The sequence below is a fragment of the Rattus norvegicus genome, chromosome 15 (genome assembly GCF_021556685.1).
Source record: "Rattus norvegicus strain SHRSP/BbbUtx chromosome 15, alternate assembly SHRSP_T2T, whole genome shotgun sequence".
Classification (NCBI taxonomy): domain Eukaryota; kingdom Metazoa; phylum Chordata; class Mammalia; order Rodentia; family Muridae; genus Rattus; species Rattus norvegicus.
Window position 1 is genome coordinate 82,566,409 of NC_141548.1, and position 18,397 is coordinate 82,584,805.

General features: G+C 39.5%; 1 protein-coding gene across 14 annotated transcripts in view; it reads right to left on the reverse strand.

Moving 5' to 3' along the window:
* The window catches only part of Klf12 (KLF transcription factor 12), a 425,271-nt gene that overhangs the window by 288,127 nt on the left and 118,747 nt on the right, over nt 1-18,397 (reverse strand).

Sequence of the window (18,397 nt, forward strand, 5' to 3'; positions counted from 1 at the left end):
GTTCTTTGGCACTCAGTGGAGCCAGCTTATTAGCCACAGCCTTTCTGGGCTGGGAATTACACCCAAGAGGGGACACATCTCGGGACTGACAGTCCCCAGTCTATGCCAATGATTCTGAACTGTGGCAATGGCCTGGCTTTCCATGTGTGTTCTTGTACATCCACAGAACGCTAAAGCCCCTGGTGAAGTGCTCTACAGCCTATGTTGGCCTTGGGATGTGCAGCCACCTGGCTTGCATTTCCCCACCTCATCTCTTACCTTGTCTCAAGACACACCCCCAACATCCCCTGCAATTTACTATGCTACTAGAAAGACCACCAAAAAAAGTAATATAATATGTTAATATTAATGAAAAACTAGAAATATTCTCATGCAATTTAGAAGTAATTGCTATTTTACCTTACAAAAGCATACAACATTATCCCTTAAAATACAGAGAAAGTCATCAATTGCATGATGTTATCAAGCTCATCTTGTCCATTGTAGTCTCCAAAGTGTACTTTTTTGCAATCAGTTCTAACTTCTTAGGAGAATGGGCAAGATTTTTCAACACTGATAACAATCCTGTACATTGCAAGACATGACTATACCATTTTCATATTTAATATATGTTCATATCTATACACTTCCAGGTCCAAACATGGACTCAATCAACCATTGATCAAAAATATTCAGGAAAGAAACCTATATCTGTACTGAGTGTGCACATATGCTTTTTATCCTGTTACTTCCCTTAACAATGTAGTATATAACATATCCACAGAATAGTGATATTGTATTAGGAATGATAGGTGACCTATTAGCTGTTACAAATGACCGATTGGGTGACGCAGAGTACAGAGGAAGACGATCACACAGGTTATATCTAAATACAGTTTTATGACAGGAACTTGGGCATCCTTTAACACTGGTATATATAGTGAGATCTAGAAGTAAACTCTCTGGATATCACAAGGCAGCTATACCATAACAATTTTTTGCGTGATTTTAAACATATTAGTGTTTCATGTAAAATAGTTAATACTTCATTAGAGCAGTACCTCCACCATTTCTGCTAATCAATAACACTAAAACATCCTTACATGTAGGCCTTCTCTGAACCAAGACTTCTGGTAACCTGTATAAGAGATAAAGATGCACCCCTGACCCTCACCCTGACCCAGGACTGGCATGGGACTTTAGCAAGTAAGTGAAACTGTCAAGAGAATCTCAACCACCATGCTGTTCTCATCCTGAACCACTGATTTCATCCCTTTCTGCAGAAAGAAGAAGGTAGGACTGCCATAGGGCCCCCATTGATCCCAGGGTTCCATAGAGGACCTAGAGGACTTCAGATCAGTGAATGCTTATAAAAGGAAGGAAGGAAGGAAGGAAGGAAGGAAGGGAGGGAGGGAGGGAGGGAGGGAGGGAGGGAGGGAGGGAGGGAGGGAGGGAGGGAGGAAGGAAGGAAGGAAGGAGGGAAGGAGGGAAGGAGGGAAGGAGGGAAAGACGTTAACACTAAACACTAAAAGAAAAATCATATAAATGACCTTTCTGTCTGTTTATTATGCTACTTGAGTAATTTAGTCCTAATGACATAATCTATACAATCTGTAGACTTAAACATTAAACTGTATTAAGTATACACCACATAATACCATACATTTTATGAATTTGGGGATTCAACAAAGAATCCTGATAGTTGAGTTGAGCACACAACCTACTTTTAGATCCACTTGCCCATGATGAAACTGACTGAACTTCTATTTTGTATCCAACCAAACAATTTAGATGATCCCGGGGTTCCTCGAAATCTGACACTTTTGTCCCAAGTTGCAGAGTGCAATTCTTTATGGTCTACAATCTTACCACCTACCCTCACAGACACTGCAATTTATATGTGAACCCTCAGATGCTATAAAGCTGGTGAGAACCTTGTTTTAAGACAATTTTGCTTTTCCCCATTTCAGACACATAAGAGACTGTTCAAGATCCAGCTGTGCCTGGGAGCCTCCATGATGAACTTTAAATAGCACATGTGAATGTAAGAAAATGAAGTCTCACGTGGGGCTCTGAAGGTGGCTCTGTAATCTAAGAGCCAGCATCTACTGGCAGCATGCCCTTCAAAACTCATCCAGGATCATGGAGGTCCAATTTGCTTTTCCATCGAGAGAGGAAGGATGATAATGATTTTTGCTCTGTCTCCCGTGCTGACCCTAACTGAAAAAATGTTTACCTAGCGATCCATAAAACCTTAAGTGCCATACACATAAGGACTAGCACTCTCTAATCAGTGACTGGAATATTTAACAGAAAAATTGGGAAAGATTCTGCTCAGTGGAGACCATGTGACAGAACAGATGAATTTCAGATTTTATTCATGCTAAGGGAACTTTATGTGGTTTTTCAACTTCCCTTAAAAATCAAAGCATGATAGGAAATGGGGGGGGGTACATTTCCAGCAACTGTTACTCTCTTGTCAATTTCTGAATTTTATCTCTGCCAAATAAATTTCTGAAATTATGTAGTAAGTTTTCTCAAAGCAGAGACATTTTGAGTACCAGTGGTCACAACAGAAAAAGAAACAAACACACACACACACCCCCAAGAAAAACCAAACCAAACCAAACAAAACAAGACAAAAACCCCAACTTGTGAGAGAGATCTCATATCCCTCGTTGGATATCACTACCATCTATGTCTCAGAAGTTTTACTATAGCCAACCTTTAAAGTGCAAATCTTGTGCTAGACAATGGTCTGCTGATAATTTATAATGTACTATTCATCAATGTTTATATCTAGGACATAGGCCTTTGATTTGTGTTTCTTTGGCAGTAAGTGACAGAGTCCATTCACACTAAGCATCGTTAGCTGACTGATATGAGATCTATTAGTACACATGGAGGTCTGTGGTATTTTGCTCTGTAGAAGCTTAAAGAAACCCGTGAGAACATTCTTGCACTATAGTACTGAATAAACTATTAAGTAGAATGACCACTGAGCATAGAATACATCACATACACATACACATACACATACACATCATACACATACACATACACACACACCATATACACACATACCCATACCCATACCCATACCCATACCCATACACATACACATACACACACAAATACACATCATACACATACACACACGCACATGTACACACATACACACACATACACATACATACACATACACATACACACACACAGGCTACTGGGAATCACATAAATCCTCCACAGAATCTTCTCTTTGGTTCTCAGTAACTGACCAGGAATGGTAATAATCCCAAGCTGAAAATGAAGTCAAGTGGCAGAAACAGCCATTTAGAATTCATCAACTTAAACCAGCCCTCTCTCGAGTGGTTCTCTACGTTACTGGATGAACTAAGTGTTCGATGGGTGCAAGTTTCAAAACTGTTCCATATCCACGTGTGACTAACTCACTTCCTTCTGGATTTATTTTAAAAATAAAGGTAAATTTAAAAGAAAAAAAGTAAACAAATATACAAGAAAAACAAAAAACAGACAACCAACCAAAGGGGGAAAAAATCAAAGCAAAAAAATCCTTGGGCTACAGAGATGGCTCAGTGCTTAAAAGAGCTTGCTGCTCTTTGTGGAGGACCCAAGTTCAGTCCCCAACACTGAAGTTGGATAGCTCAAACCAATTGTGCCACTAGCTCCAGAAGGATCTGATGCCTCTGGACTCCCTGGGACACCTAGACACATGTGGGCACACTCCTCACAGTTGTGTGTGTCCTTTAAGGTGGTGATAATAAACCCTTAGAGAAATCTTTAGAGCCTCGTCATAGACTGCTGTGGTACTCACTTGCCTGGCTTCTATTGCCTGTTCTGTATTGTCATTAGACAAAAGGACAGCAAAGGATGTTTTAACATAGTAAGAAATACAATCATGAGGAAGTAGAAAGGTCATGGAAAGAATTCTAGATTTGTTCTCAACCAAAATGGTGCTGCCTGGAACCAGAAGTAAAACGCATTTTAAGAGCAGGAGAAGCAGAACAAAGTACAGCTGTGTCTACTTGTCTGTAGTAGTTACCAGAAACAGAGAAGCCTCTGGGTCATGTATTTTCCTCAGTCAGTCAGTCAGTCAGTCAGTCAGTCAGTCAGTCAATCAATCAATCTCTCTCCCTCTCTCCCCCTCTCTCCCTCCCCCTCTCCATCCCCTCCCCCTCCTCCTTGTCCTCTCTCTCTGAATTTCTACACACGATCATACGACTTCCATTACCATTTATACCTTGGCCTACAGAAATAACCTTGGCTATAACAAAAAGGGATCATTTCCACAAATAAAGAGTGAGTTTGGAATACCTTCCAGGGTCCAGACATGATGTTTCTCTACACTTCCCAATTGTTCCCTCTCCATCACAGCTCAACCCTCTATTAGGTTCTCAACCTTTAAAAGTTACAGTTTCGCACATTTAAGCACTTCAGGACTGCCTGTCCACTTGTTGTTATGTCTCCTGGAAGTCCTTTTATGTCTGTTCAAACTGAGACAGAGAAACACATTTTAGAAGTGTTTATAGACATCTGACGACTCAGGGCACTTCACTCTCTGCTCAAAGGTAATTTAGTTGTTCTGTTTCAGGCAAATTGAATTCTGGTGCTGTTACAGCAAGCCCATTTGGAATTTAGTTTTCAAGACAGCAGTTTATAAATGACTGTTTCATTTCTTGTGGTTCTGCGTTTCCCGGTACTGATGAAAAGAAATCAAGTAATAAAGATTTATATACATATTCCATTCAGTTACCATAAGTCTAACAGCTGACGAGGGAACCTGACAGGTGGGTTTTGTGCATGTAAATCTGAGAAACTGTATTACAGGCACCAGCATGTATTTTAAGTATTAAAGTTTCTACCGTGTAAGTTGAGCTTTTATTATTTAAATTTATTTCTGTTTCATCTGTCACAGTGAATATCCTGGAAATGAAAAATATTAGAAGCTTAATCTAAATATTTCTGGAGAGAAATGCAAATCTAAGTGGTAGGTTTTAGAGCTATTTTGACTTAAAGGAATGCTTGATAAGAAGTAGGATCCTTGTTGCTAAGTGACAAGTGACACCTACTGTTTCTCCTCTGAACTCGTGAACATCAGAACACAGTACCACATACTACCAAAAGAGACAAGCAAATTTCCAAGGGAAAAGTGCTGTTCTCTGCAGAGGAGGAAATGAGTGCTCTAGTATTGTGAAGTCCAGGTCACAGGTAACCACAAATCCACCCCTGTGAAGAAAGATGTCTTCAAAATAGGAAGAAACAGGCCTTGAGCTCCATGTGGAGTATATGTGCTAACACTCAAAGAGAAATAAAAATAAAAGTCAGGGGGACATTTTCTAATTACTCACCTACTTCATATTCTTTTACACACACACACACACACACACACACACACACACACACACACACACACACACACACACATGCCCAAAGTTCCAACTCCTCTCCTGCTCATAGCACAATCCAATTGCTATGTAGAAATTGTAAGACCTCTATTAGATAGAGTTTCAGATTCCCACAGGCATACTCGTTGTGAAAAGAGCTACACTGCATCATGGGAAGGGTCCAGGTATGAGAGCAGAGCACAAAGTACCATCGTAAAGTACGTCTGAGGAATATGATGAGCTGTTGACCTTTTATATGCCCCCCTTTTCTTGCTCTTGAATTGGTATCTTAGGCTTGCACCCCAACCCCTACTCCCTGTAACACACACTGCATTTCGCTTTAGTTTATTTTAAACTGAAAAACAGCATGTGTATAATGTGTAGAGAGGGTAGAAAAGTCCATATTTAATATTCTATAAATGCAAGTTGCACCTTTATTGTCAATATTTATTAGGAAGTACACAAAATCCACCTCCACTTCGACTTTCCTAAGACCTAGTTTTTGAGCCATCTTACGGAAAGTTCCTGAATGTGACTTTCAACCATGACTGTGGTGGTTCCTACAGACACACCCTGGGGATGATGAGGAAGAAGGTTGCCACCCTACAGGCTTCTGTGGTGTTCATAATTCAATCGCTAATGCAATTCAGACATTCGATAGCTAATAGCATTAGGCGAGATGGGATTCAAAGGTCATTAATAACCCATATTCAATAATGATCCCCTTGGAATTGCAATTGCATATATATTGATCAAGAAGTCTGTGTTTGTAAACTCCTGTTTGCTATTTCCAGTTCTATTTCCCAAAAGGTATCCTTCCACATAAGAAGACTTTGCCATTTAAAAACAAATATGATGAAGCTAATACAGAAAGACAAACACATTTTAAGAAGTGAGATGCCTCCAAGAAGGTAGCTGGAGCAGTTGTTAGGAGCAAGGTTGACTTGTGAAGGACCTACTTTCAAATGGCAGAGCTGAAGCCAGAGCACAGGGACACAGCCTGCTGTTTCCAACTCCCTTCTACTGCACTACATCTTTCCATGAGCCCTGAGAACAAACAGACCCCTAAAAGAAAGTAACCATAGCCAATGAATTAGCCACTTCCTTTGACATATGCTGCACTCGATACAAACGGTCTGAAAAGTAACGAGGCCACGGTTATATCCAAGGATAATTGCCATTTTATCAGTGAACTGCACAATCCAAAGTCTGATTTGTGTTGCAAAGGCCTGACAGGATGATTATATTTGGCCCTTGTGTGTCTAATTCATGTGATGTAGGTTAGGACAAAATGAAAGCATGTGGCACTTGTCCTGGCAGAGAAGAGCATGAGTGCTACCACATCCGTGAATACATTTTGCCCCACCCCTGCTGCAGCCAAACTGAACAATACAAATGAGTGGCCACACACAGGCCTGCCCTGAAGGGGTAAGGATACTGGCACTACTCTCCTAATCCCCTGCTCCCCTCAGGATGTACTACAGGTATAACGCAGAAGGTGTTAAAACCCTTGGAGCCTTGAGGAGGCTGGTGGAGGTAAGGAAAGAATAGGGCTCCCAGCCATGACTGCAATCTCTATTGGTACCTTCCCACACATATATCATTAAAATATGGTGGTAAGACTTTGCTATCACTGAAAAGCAAAATTATGAAAGTTAATTAAAAGACTCATAAACACATAATTCACGCCTATTACAAAATGCTTAGCTCCTAAGAATTAGAGCATCAGGTTTACATACTAATGCACGTCAGTCGGGGGTGTCAGAACTCAGCTACAAAGAGAAGCAGGTGGAAACTCAACTTTAATAGACTGAGCATCTATGGCGTACAGAGCAAATACGTCTCCTTACTCAGTATGCAGCATGCAAACTTGGGCTTCCCGTTGAGTCCTGCCTCATAGGCTTTATCTGTGACACTAAACAAGATAAAGTCCATGCAAATGCATAGTAAACAGTTTGCTTACAGAATAAAAATTTTCCGGCCCGTCACAGTGGCTGATTAAAATATGTTGCTCTTATCCACTTTAGAATTAATTCGTGTGAAATTAAACAAATATTTATCAAATTGTGGGGAAACATTCCACCAAACGGAAAGACCCGAGTAGAAAAACACAAAGGGCACATGCTTATTACGGTTGATGTTTAAACAGAATTGGCATTCTTAAATTGTTTAACAATAATTTGAAATTATCAGGTGCAATATTATTTTTAAATGTGTGTATATTTAACCTCTGAACCCAAGGAAGTCTAAACAAAGCGGATTTTAAGAAACGATTTGGGAGATGAGTGAAAAGGCTGAATAATATGTTCCAGTACAATTTTGACACAGTGATACAGAAATGGGAGGATTCGATGTTTGCCGTAAATTTCTCTTGGGATGCTCATGGCTTAGAGGCTGAAAACATCATTGCAGTGTGTGCAAAGAGACACCATCAACTCTGTCCTCTGTAGCTCATAATCTTGTCCTCAACAGAAAGCTATCGTAATAGAAAACAGCCAATTAATACTTCTCAATGATGAGCAAATTAATACACTGTCAAATGCATTGCTTCACTCTGTGCTTCTCTCCAGGCAACATATACCACAAAATCAAAAGAGATTTGTTGAGGAGACGAAACGGTTTTACTTTAGTTCATTCTTGCTTATAAGGACCAAAAAGGACCCCCATACAAGCTGGAAAGTACTGAAATTAGAGTGTGCACTCAATTATGTCCGAGCAGCTTACACAAAGCAGGAGATGAATGACGCTCTAACAGTCATCTAAATTGGATGGTAAGTGCACTGCTATTCAGTCATTCATGGATCACCTATAGGGCAGGAATGGTCCTAGTTTATTTTTTGACTGTGATAAAATACCCTGACAAAGAACAACTTAGGAATGAAAGGCTTTAACGAACCTATAGAGTCCCCAGTTGCAGTCCATCAGGGTAGAGAGTTGAGGCAGAAACTAAAAGCTAGCCAGTCATATAACCTCCACAGAGAAAAATAAATGCATTCATGCTGCTTCCTTGCTTCCTTGCTTGTTCGCTCCTTTTAGTTCTGAAATTTCTGCCTAGAAAATGGTGCCACCCATAGTGTACTGGGTAACCAATATCAAATTCAAGGCAATCCTCTACTTGAACTTCCATGGGGCAATTTGATCTAGACAATATTCAGTTAATATGCTCTTTCAGGTAATTCTAGGCTGTGCCAAGTTAATAGTTAGAACTAGCCACCACAGAAATACAGGACATGAAGAGTGACCTCTTATAACACCTAGCTAAAAGAAGCTTATTATCAATGAGCCAAACACAGATAAGTGGAAGCTACTATATTTACAATTTTTGAATGAGCTACTATATTTACAATTTTTGAATTACTGTCATATATTTAATATTGGCTAGATTGATTCACATGTGTCCTTTAATTTAGTGGTGCACACAGCATACCTATTCTGTTGAATTAAAATGCATATCCATATTTTACAGGGGAAATAACTGATCAGAGATAAAAATCCAAAAATGTACAAGCTACTGAAGTTTATCTTAAAAGTTCTCTAGAATACAATAAAGTAATTTTGAAAATTAACAGTGCCAGGCAGGGCACATCAAAAGCATCTTTAAAAGCAATCTCAAATATTGCACAAAAAGCCTCCCTCAGACCTGGAGTGGGTGTTTCCATTTCCCCATTATCTGAGGCAATGTGCATGGAGCTTTTAGACACTGATGAAGCTGGGATAAGGCAGGCACAGAGAGGCACGTCTCCCATGCTCTCACTTACCTGTGTAAAACGAGAAGCTTGATCTGAGGTAGGGAACGAACCAGTGATGAGTGAGTTAGGAAATGGGACAAGGTGGAGATCTTCACTGGTTTTAAGACACAAAAACACTAGTTCTAGGTTTTGTTTTTTTTTTTTTTAAACAGCTATATAAATAAAGCCTGTAACTTTTTTGTTTCAAATAACTACAGAAATTCAAAGTTTTCTGCTGAGCTTGGTTAGATTGTGTTTGCCTATGCTGCAATGTCAGAAGCGTGGCCCTTGGTGTAGTGATGTTGGGAAGCAGGGAAATCTTTAAGAGATGGATTGAGGCTTCCTGCACAATGAGTGAGTCATGGAAAGCTGCTGTTGGACGAGATTAGTTTCCTAAAGAGAAAGTGTTACAAATGAGCTGGATTGTCTATTTCTGCTCTGACATTTCCAGCTGTGCTTTTGATATTACCATTCCATTCCTTGTGATGTAGCCAAGGGCACTCCACCACAGGTAAGTAGATGACAAAAGCAGTCCTTAACCTCCTAAATCGATTGGCATGGGATTCTTTCCTACAAATTAGCTAGCCCCGGATGTTCTTTTGCAGCAAGAGAAAACTGAGACATATTCTCACAGCAAAGATGTGATAAAGTATTAAGGAGATAGAAATGACAATTCTCCCAAATAGAATCGTTGTGCAGATGTCATCAACTTATCAATATGTAACAAACATTGTGTTGATCTGAAAGAAAACATATGCACTGTCCAACTGTGAGTTTAAAACTCTATTTAAACATAAACATAACTGAAACCCTAAAGCCCAAGTTTAGACTTAAGACAAGATACGTAGCATGTAGATTATTTTTTTACCCTAATCTTTAAGAAATTATCAGAACTGAAATAACCTGCTAGAAATGTCCCCTTTTAAGTACAGGATCATAGAAAAAAAAAAACTGGGCTTGTCAAGAATCCTTTAAACACAGCTAAATACAATATCTGGAAACACTAGACAGGAAAGCTGTTAGCTACAGATCTCAATCCAAACTGTTTGCTGATAGAAAGGTCCTCAAATCTAGGCACTAGAAGCAAGAGCAATAGAGTATCCAGCATCAGCATTCAGTGAGCATCCACCAGGTGCCAGAACATTCTACAAATTCAGGTGCAAAATAACTCCCATTATTCCTTGCAGTGTGGAAATTTATAGATGTGGAAGCATGGAGAAACAATTGCCTTAATAAATGACAGGACCTAACAATTGTAAATACAAACCTGCGACAATTCTGATGGATACATTCAGAATAATATATTCACAGGACATACAACACTAAGACATCTTTATTTATGAAAAATATCCGTAAAGCAAGCCAATCTCAGTATAGTATATGCTTTCCTTTCAATAAGCCTGAAGAAAGTATTTCTGAGTTAAAATTTCCAGTAAAAATAAAACCATATTGAAAATATGAGATCATTGGAATTTCATTCAAAAGTAGGTAAGGTTAACTCCTTGAAAGCTACTTCTTTTGTTTTAAGGAGCTAATGATTTCTTTACATCACTGGGTATCTGTTTACAGATCTTCCTGATATTTTAGAATTTTTTGTGTGTAGCTTCCCATGCAAAACACAAGACTTATGAATTTAATCAAAATCTCCCTCTACCTGGCATCAGAGGCATTGGATATGTCCAGACACACACCCAGACGCAAATGGCAAATGGCATTTAACTTTTCACATCACACACACACACACACACACACACACACACACACACACACACACACACAGGCTGACTTTATACAGGGCTGAAAAAATGTTTCCAAGAAGTATTTCTGCCCTGTATTTGAATCACTGCCATGGGAAGCTAATTTTAAGGACATCCTTTCAAAAAGTAACTCATAATAATTATTGCAACATGCTTCCCTCAGCTTAGAGTATATATAGACAACGAAACGATGTTCAGTCCTTTCCTGATTCTTAAATTACATGAATATAATTTTAACTGTTTCAGTAAAATAATGAGTGTGCGTGTCATCAGAAAACTAAGCAGAAAGAGTTCGTGCTTTTCAAGATCAACATACAAAAAGAAATTTTAAAAAATTAACAGAGAACTATGAAAGAACTATAAAATCCGCAGTGGGGTATACTCAATAACCCTGCACATAGCACAGCCCTGGACCCATCATTGGAATTCAAAATATCACAAGGAGCACTTGAAGTGCTGGTGACTGTGCTTTGGGAAACCACTGTGATATCAGGAGATGGCAGGGACCAGGTATATGGGCTGTCAAATATCTTTATGTCTTCATAGAAGCTAAACATGGAGGAAAGACATTGCACTTCAAGAAAACCAAATAGATGACAATTCTTTTTCTTGTGTTGTTTGGCTCAGGGACTTTACCATATCAAGATTCTTACCTCATACTTATTACCAACACAGAAGACTGTTCTTCTGCCTTGGTAACATTCAGAAAAATCCCTCTATCTGCATTAATGTTGGGCTGACACTGCTTATATGTACATGCAGATCAACTTCTGTTCTTCCGTGGGCACGTTTACCCAGTTCCTTAAGTCTACTGCGACGACACCCACACAGCAATTGGGAATGGAGCTGCTGTCATAGTTGGGGTTACTATCACTGCGATGAAACACCATGACAAAAGAAAACGTGAGAAGGAAAGGATTTATTCAGCTTACACTTTCCCATCACAATTCATCATCAAAGGAAATCAGGACAGGAACTGAAACAGGGAATGCAACCCGGAAGCAGCAGCTGATGCAGAGCCACAGAGGGGTGCTGCTTACTTGCTTGCTCCTTATGGTTTGCTGCGTGGTGCTTGGCTTTGCATGGAACCCACAACCATCAGTCCAGGGTGGCATCACCCAAAATTGGCATGGCTTCCCCCATCAATCATTGTTTAAGACAGTATAAAATGCAATTCCATATGTAGTGTTTGGTATCCCTGGGAGGCCTGCTCTTTTCTGAAGGGAAATGGAGGAGGAGTAGATCTAGGGGAGAGGGGAAGTGGCAGGGATAGTTGGGAGGAGAAGAGGGAGAGGAAACTGTTGTCTGGATGAGACTGAATATATGAGAGAAGAAAAATTAAAGAGGAAGAAAGGAAGTAAGAGAGGGATGGAAGGAGGGAGGGAGAAAGAAGGAAGAAAAGAAAGAAAGAAACAAGGAAACAAAGAAACAAAGATGTCCGAGTCAACAGCCCAATCTTATAAAGGCATTTTCTCATTTGAGGCTCCCTCCTATCTAATGACTCTAGTCTAGATTATGTGAAGTTGACATGAAACTAACCAGTGTAGCTCTAAACTATGCACATGAACCCGTTGCCTAACTTTAAAAGATGATCCAGTCAACTTGCAAACGGACCCACACACACACAAGTACAGGGCATATGTTATTTAAAATAGCTCTTTGGTGGCATCAAATTTTATTTTAAAAAAAAAATTCATTTCCTTCAGTGGAGAAGTGCTGATTGCCAAACCCTATGAAGACATTTCTCTTTTATCTTACTCATGAGTTACTCCAACATCCTTTGACCTTTGAGTTCATAAACAGGTCTTTGTGGGATAGGAAGACGGTGACGAAGGCCGAGGGCGGCTATTCTTTTTCTTGTGTTGTTTGGCTCAGGGACTTTACCATATCAAGATTCTTACCTCATACTTATTACCAACACAGAAGACTGTTCTTCTGCCTTGGTAACATTCAGAAAAATCCCTCTATCTGCATTAACGTTGGGCTGACACTACTTATATGTACATGCAGATCAACTTCTGTTCTTCCGTGGGCACGTTTACCCAGTTCCTTAAGTCTACTGCGACGACACCCACACAGCTCACACAGCTGGGGAGTCCCTGACACTGCAGATGCCACCACCAGGAGCTGTTCCATCCCATGTTAGTAACTGCTTAGATGCTTATCTCCTTTTGCTATCTCTCACCATTATCTTTTGAAAGTTATCCCTCTCTACACAGTGATGTCTTTAAAGTCACTACTTTACTTTGGAAACTCAGCGAGCAGAGCTTGAGATGATAACCCCTGGATAACTCCCTAAGGGACTTACCTAAAATACACACAATTCTTCTCATATTCAGAGAGGGCGGATCAGTCTAACATACTGTCATGACCTTACCAGGCCTGGAACTAGCACCACCAAGACTGATCCCTAGAGTTTCTCACCTAGTGCTGGGGACAGTGGCATGTGCAAAACTTTTCCCTTGAGGAAACTCCCTTTTCCAAATCCCCATTTCAATCTGCGACACCACCAACATCAAATTGATAGGGACATCCTGACTACTCAGCTTGATCATTTTTCAGTACCATGTAATAAAATTCACAGTGCACACTATTCCAAAAGCCTCTTCTGCTCTTGCCCCTCCCCCAGCTGCTCTCCAAGCAGTCTCCTTTAGCTGCCTGGACAATTGTCAGCCTCCCTACTTGACTTGATTCTAGCCACTGCACATGAGAAACAAGGCTGAGGTATGAAATGGTGCACAGTGTTCCATTCCGTCAAGGATTTATAATTACCATCCTTCTCCAATTCACCTCAACTGTTTTCAGCAGTCCCAGAAATTTTGAAATCTTCTCTCCTTCCACTGGGAGAGGTTTCATCTCTGCCTCTTGTCAAATTATCTGCCATTACCTCCTCTTCACCAATCCAAAAACACAGCACTAAAAGAGAGAACTAAATCCAAATTATACATGGTGGCTCATGGCCTGGAATCTCAGTTCTTAGGAGGAAGCTAGAACAAGAAGATAAAAAAACCAAAGGTCAACCTGTTATGTCTTCATTTTAGTTCATGACGTCTGGGTTCTATTTAGAAGAGAACATCTCAAAAACCAGCCCCGCAAACAATCGAGAAACACATACAACAATCCACCTTGAAAAGCAGAAACAGAACGGGCTTTAAAATTTATCACCAGAGGGACAATGAAGTGCGATGAACAGCGACTATACTGGCCAGCATACCACACATATCCGCATCGTGTTTGATGACGATATAATGAAAGCTTTCCCCAAGGAAATTAAAAGAAACAAAGACAAAAATAATTATTGTCATTATCCCAATTTGGCTCATGTGGAAGGAATACCCAGTGTTGTAAAGTCTAAATCATAAAAGAGATTATAGAAAAATGAATTCATCTTAGGAAATGCGGTGAAGACGATTATATACTCAAAAGCATGCAGCCTCTAAAGTAGTAATATTAGTTAGCAGATACATTTAGCAAAGTCACTTAATGCAAATTAAAAATAAAAAAAATCGATGTTCCGGACAATAAAAACAATTTTACAAATTTAAAAAGCCTAAAAAGTAGAACTAGAGAATTAAATTAAAAAAAATCAAACCTAATAAAAATATGTGTAAAACATCTATACCAAAAAACCAAAACACTTGTCGAAAGAAATTAAATACATGTTATAGCATGTTTAAGAGGGAAAACACTGCATTAAAATGCAAATTCTCCTCAGGTTGATTCGCAGGTTCCATATAAACTCAACTAAAAATCCCAGAAGGGTGGAGGAGATAAGGGAACGAGGTGTTGGAAACCTTTCTCAACCTTAAAATAGAAATAGGGGAAACTGAGAATGGCCAAGCTTTCTTCCAGAAAAGGAACAATGATGGGGTCCACCAGCTCTGTATCATACCCCCATCTATCATAGACTTCTCATGACTATGAGCTGGAAATTGATACACAAATCTGGAAATATAATCAATACATCTACACGTAATTACAATTACAACCACCTGATTCTAATAAAGCAGACACAGCCATGCAACTGAATAGCCCACGGGATGGCGGGAGCGATTAACCTACTTCTCATAGTATCATAGCGCACAAAGGTCTAATCCATATGGACCTAGATAGATTGTGAAGGATCCATCAGTCAACTAGGAAAAAAATAGAGAACACCCTGTCATGATTTGTGTCAAGGTTTCATAAAATTAGATACCAAGAAAACACCTAGTCAATATCAAACGGAGAACGGGGGCAGGGGCTGGGGCTCAGTGAGGCAGCATATGCTCACACTGGCTCACAAATAAGGCCCTGGATTCCATTTCCAGACTACAAGGGAGAATGACAGTTTTTGTTCTTTTAGTTGTGAATGAGTTGATGTACTTACAAAGTCGGCGCATGTAAGAATATGATCGTTAACGTTATATGAATAAGTGAAGGAGTGCAAACATTCCAGTACCTGCTGGTAGGTACGAGAGTCATGCTATGCTAATGAAATGCTATAAAGCAGGGAGAAGCACCTAATATCACACAGTGAGAAAACAGAGAAGAAAATGTACAAGCACACTGGGGAGGAAAAGAAAACCTGTTAGAGAGCAGGAAAGGTGGCTCAGTGGGTAAGGTCCTTGTATATAGACTCAAAACCAGCTAAAGCTAATAGGAGTCAAGGTTAGTGACAGGACCAGGATATATATAGGACTCTCAGGATGAGAGTATGCTGATCTCTTTGTGTTAATCTGGATGGTGAGTATGTGGATGCATCTAATTGTGACACTTTTAGCACACATCTTAGCTATTTTGCATATATATACAGGGAAATTATACACAATATGTATAATATATGTGTAATATGTTTATATAATTATAATGTATTATAATTGATAACTCATATATGAATAACTAAGGAGGATTGGCTGCATTTTTCCCAGCTGATTTGATATCAGTTCACTAGTCAAATTATATATATATATATATATTATATATATGAAACAAAATCCCCAAGTAATATATAATATATACATATATATCACATATAATTATAAATATAATTATATATAAAACATAATTTCTATATATATGCAAAATGACTAAAAGTTATGCTGTTTGATAAGTTTCACTCTGTAATTAATTTATGTATATTTATATATAATTTTACATATGTATATATAATTTATATATTTTAATATATTTCCTATATGTTATTATATTATATAATATATATTTATAGATATCTAACTTACATACAATGAATGTATGGATGATTATACAGTATATATATGTATATATATATATTAAAATATGTATATAATTTCAGACAAACTAAAAAGTTTTCCTGAAAGATAATTTGAACAAATTGAGAATTTAAATCAAATTTCCCAAATTAAAGCTTGTTATCTAGAATCAGGAGTCACTCCAAAGCTACATATACTCTGCCACAGTCCAGTAAAGCCTACCATTGCAACAGCGACCCATTACCTTGGGACAAGTATTTAACCATAAGGAGCTAAGAGTCACAATTAGTCACAAAAGAGCTAGTGCCCTGAAAGCTATCATGCATTCCAGCTCTTTCCAAAAATCCTTTTTACTCCACGGCAACGATTACAGCAGACAAGTCTGGGGTTTTTGTTTCAACCATATTGTATAGCTATATACATACATGATTAGTGAAGCTCATGTCAAATTGGCTGGGAAAGAAATATAGTTATTTCTTAGTCATTCATGTACATGTTGTCAAGTTAAGCATTCTGGATCTCAATTTCAGAAATAAAGGGGTGTGAGGCCCTCTCTCCCTCCATTATAAAGTATGGACTCTGGTGCCACATTCTTTTTAAATGCCCAAATCTATAAGGATCATACAATGGGCTGAAATAAATTAATAATGGTCAGCAGAGTGTTCAGATTCTAATTCTACATGGTTGAATTCATGAAATCTAACACATCATTCTCAGTAGGTCCCGGCCAGCTCTGGAGAGAGATATCATGTGTAACTATTGAGCCAACAGAAAACTATCATGTCTCCTTAACTTCTCCATATTGGCACTATGGGGACATAAAAATGGGGACCATGGAGGAACGCGTCATCCCAGAAAGGCCTGAGAATACAGCAGTGATTGAACTATTTAAAGCAGTACAAGAGGCACCAGTGGTCTTGGAGAATTCAGAGGGTAGGGATTCCTGGCCTACACAGTTCAATAAAGCACGCCATTAGAGCAGAGTTTATTTCGAACTGTAAATAATTCCATTCCCTACAGTTTTACCACAGCCGCTTGAAGCAGCTCAAGAAATGTATGTCACGTTGTCTCGTGTGATTTAGAGGGGTTTATTGTTTACAACAGTAACTCAGCAGTAAAAATGCAATCCATAAATCAGGCACTTGCCAGGCAGAGTGGTGAGTGCTTTGTGCGAATTATCTTAAGTAATCCTCATGGTAACCTTGTGAAGAAGGGATATTAACCTCCACTTCACGGGTGAAGAAATAGAACTTGACAGCTCTCAAACCTCAGAGCACACATTCTAACTTGCTTGGTTTTCTGTCTGATCCCCAAGTGCATTCTCTCTTCCCTCTTCCAACCCTGCTTCTCGGTGGAAGCCGAAGGCTGTGAGCTGCCTGCGATGTGCCTGACAGCTAGGGCACTGGCCAGGATAGGTAAGGAAGGAGAACAGAACTAAAGAAACAAATCAAAACCCACACTTTGATCTTCAGAAGCGGTGTGTTTCTGAATAACTGGAGCGGCAGATGATTGGTTGGTTGGTGGACTGATTGACAGTCCTGGATATTAAACCCAAAGCCTTGTGTGCTAAATTTGTGCACGCTACTTGCGAGCCACATTCAGATCCCAACTAGATGTCACCGATGTGTACAGGACTGTTAGCATGAGTAACAAATGAATATGCTGTTATATATAACATACCGATCGCACGAATAACAAATGATTATAGTTATCTATATAGTTATATAGTTATAGCAAGTGTGGCACATCTCGTGGTTGCTATAGGGAATCCTTACCTGAACCAAGGACTAGACTTCTGCTGAGGAGCCCATTCTGAAGACCAGGAGCCAGTGACTGGTCTAATTTTGTTTCTGTCTGTGCAGCGTGTCTCTGTGTACAGAGCGAAGGGTATTTGAAAGTGTAAGGGGGCTGTAGTATTTATTGTTTGCAATGGGGCTCTCCTCAGAGAACTACTGAAGAACCCCCGAGGACATGGGAACACCTCCACTGAACAACTCCCAGAAGTGCACAGATTCACACAGTGCTGTAGAGTGATGCCTTGATTTTCAGAGCAGAGCTCATCAGAGGCAACGCCATTTGCTTACCCTTTGTTGGTATCTGGATATGGAGTCAGATCTGGCCTCCTTACATACTGAATTAAATTCTGTCGACTGCCAAGTTCCATGGCCCTGGTCACGGTCTAGGTAAATTTTAATTGTTCCCCATCCACAAAGTGGATAGATTAGTACTTGCTCCACAGTGAGGCTGCCATCTGGAGAATGTAAGCAATGGAACATGCCAGAAGCATTTAGTAGAGCTCCTCTTATTTCATCCTG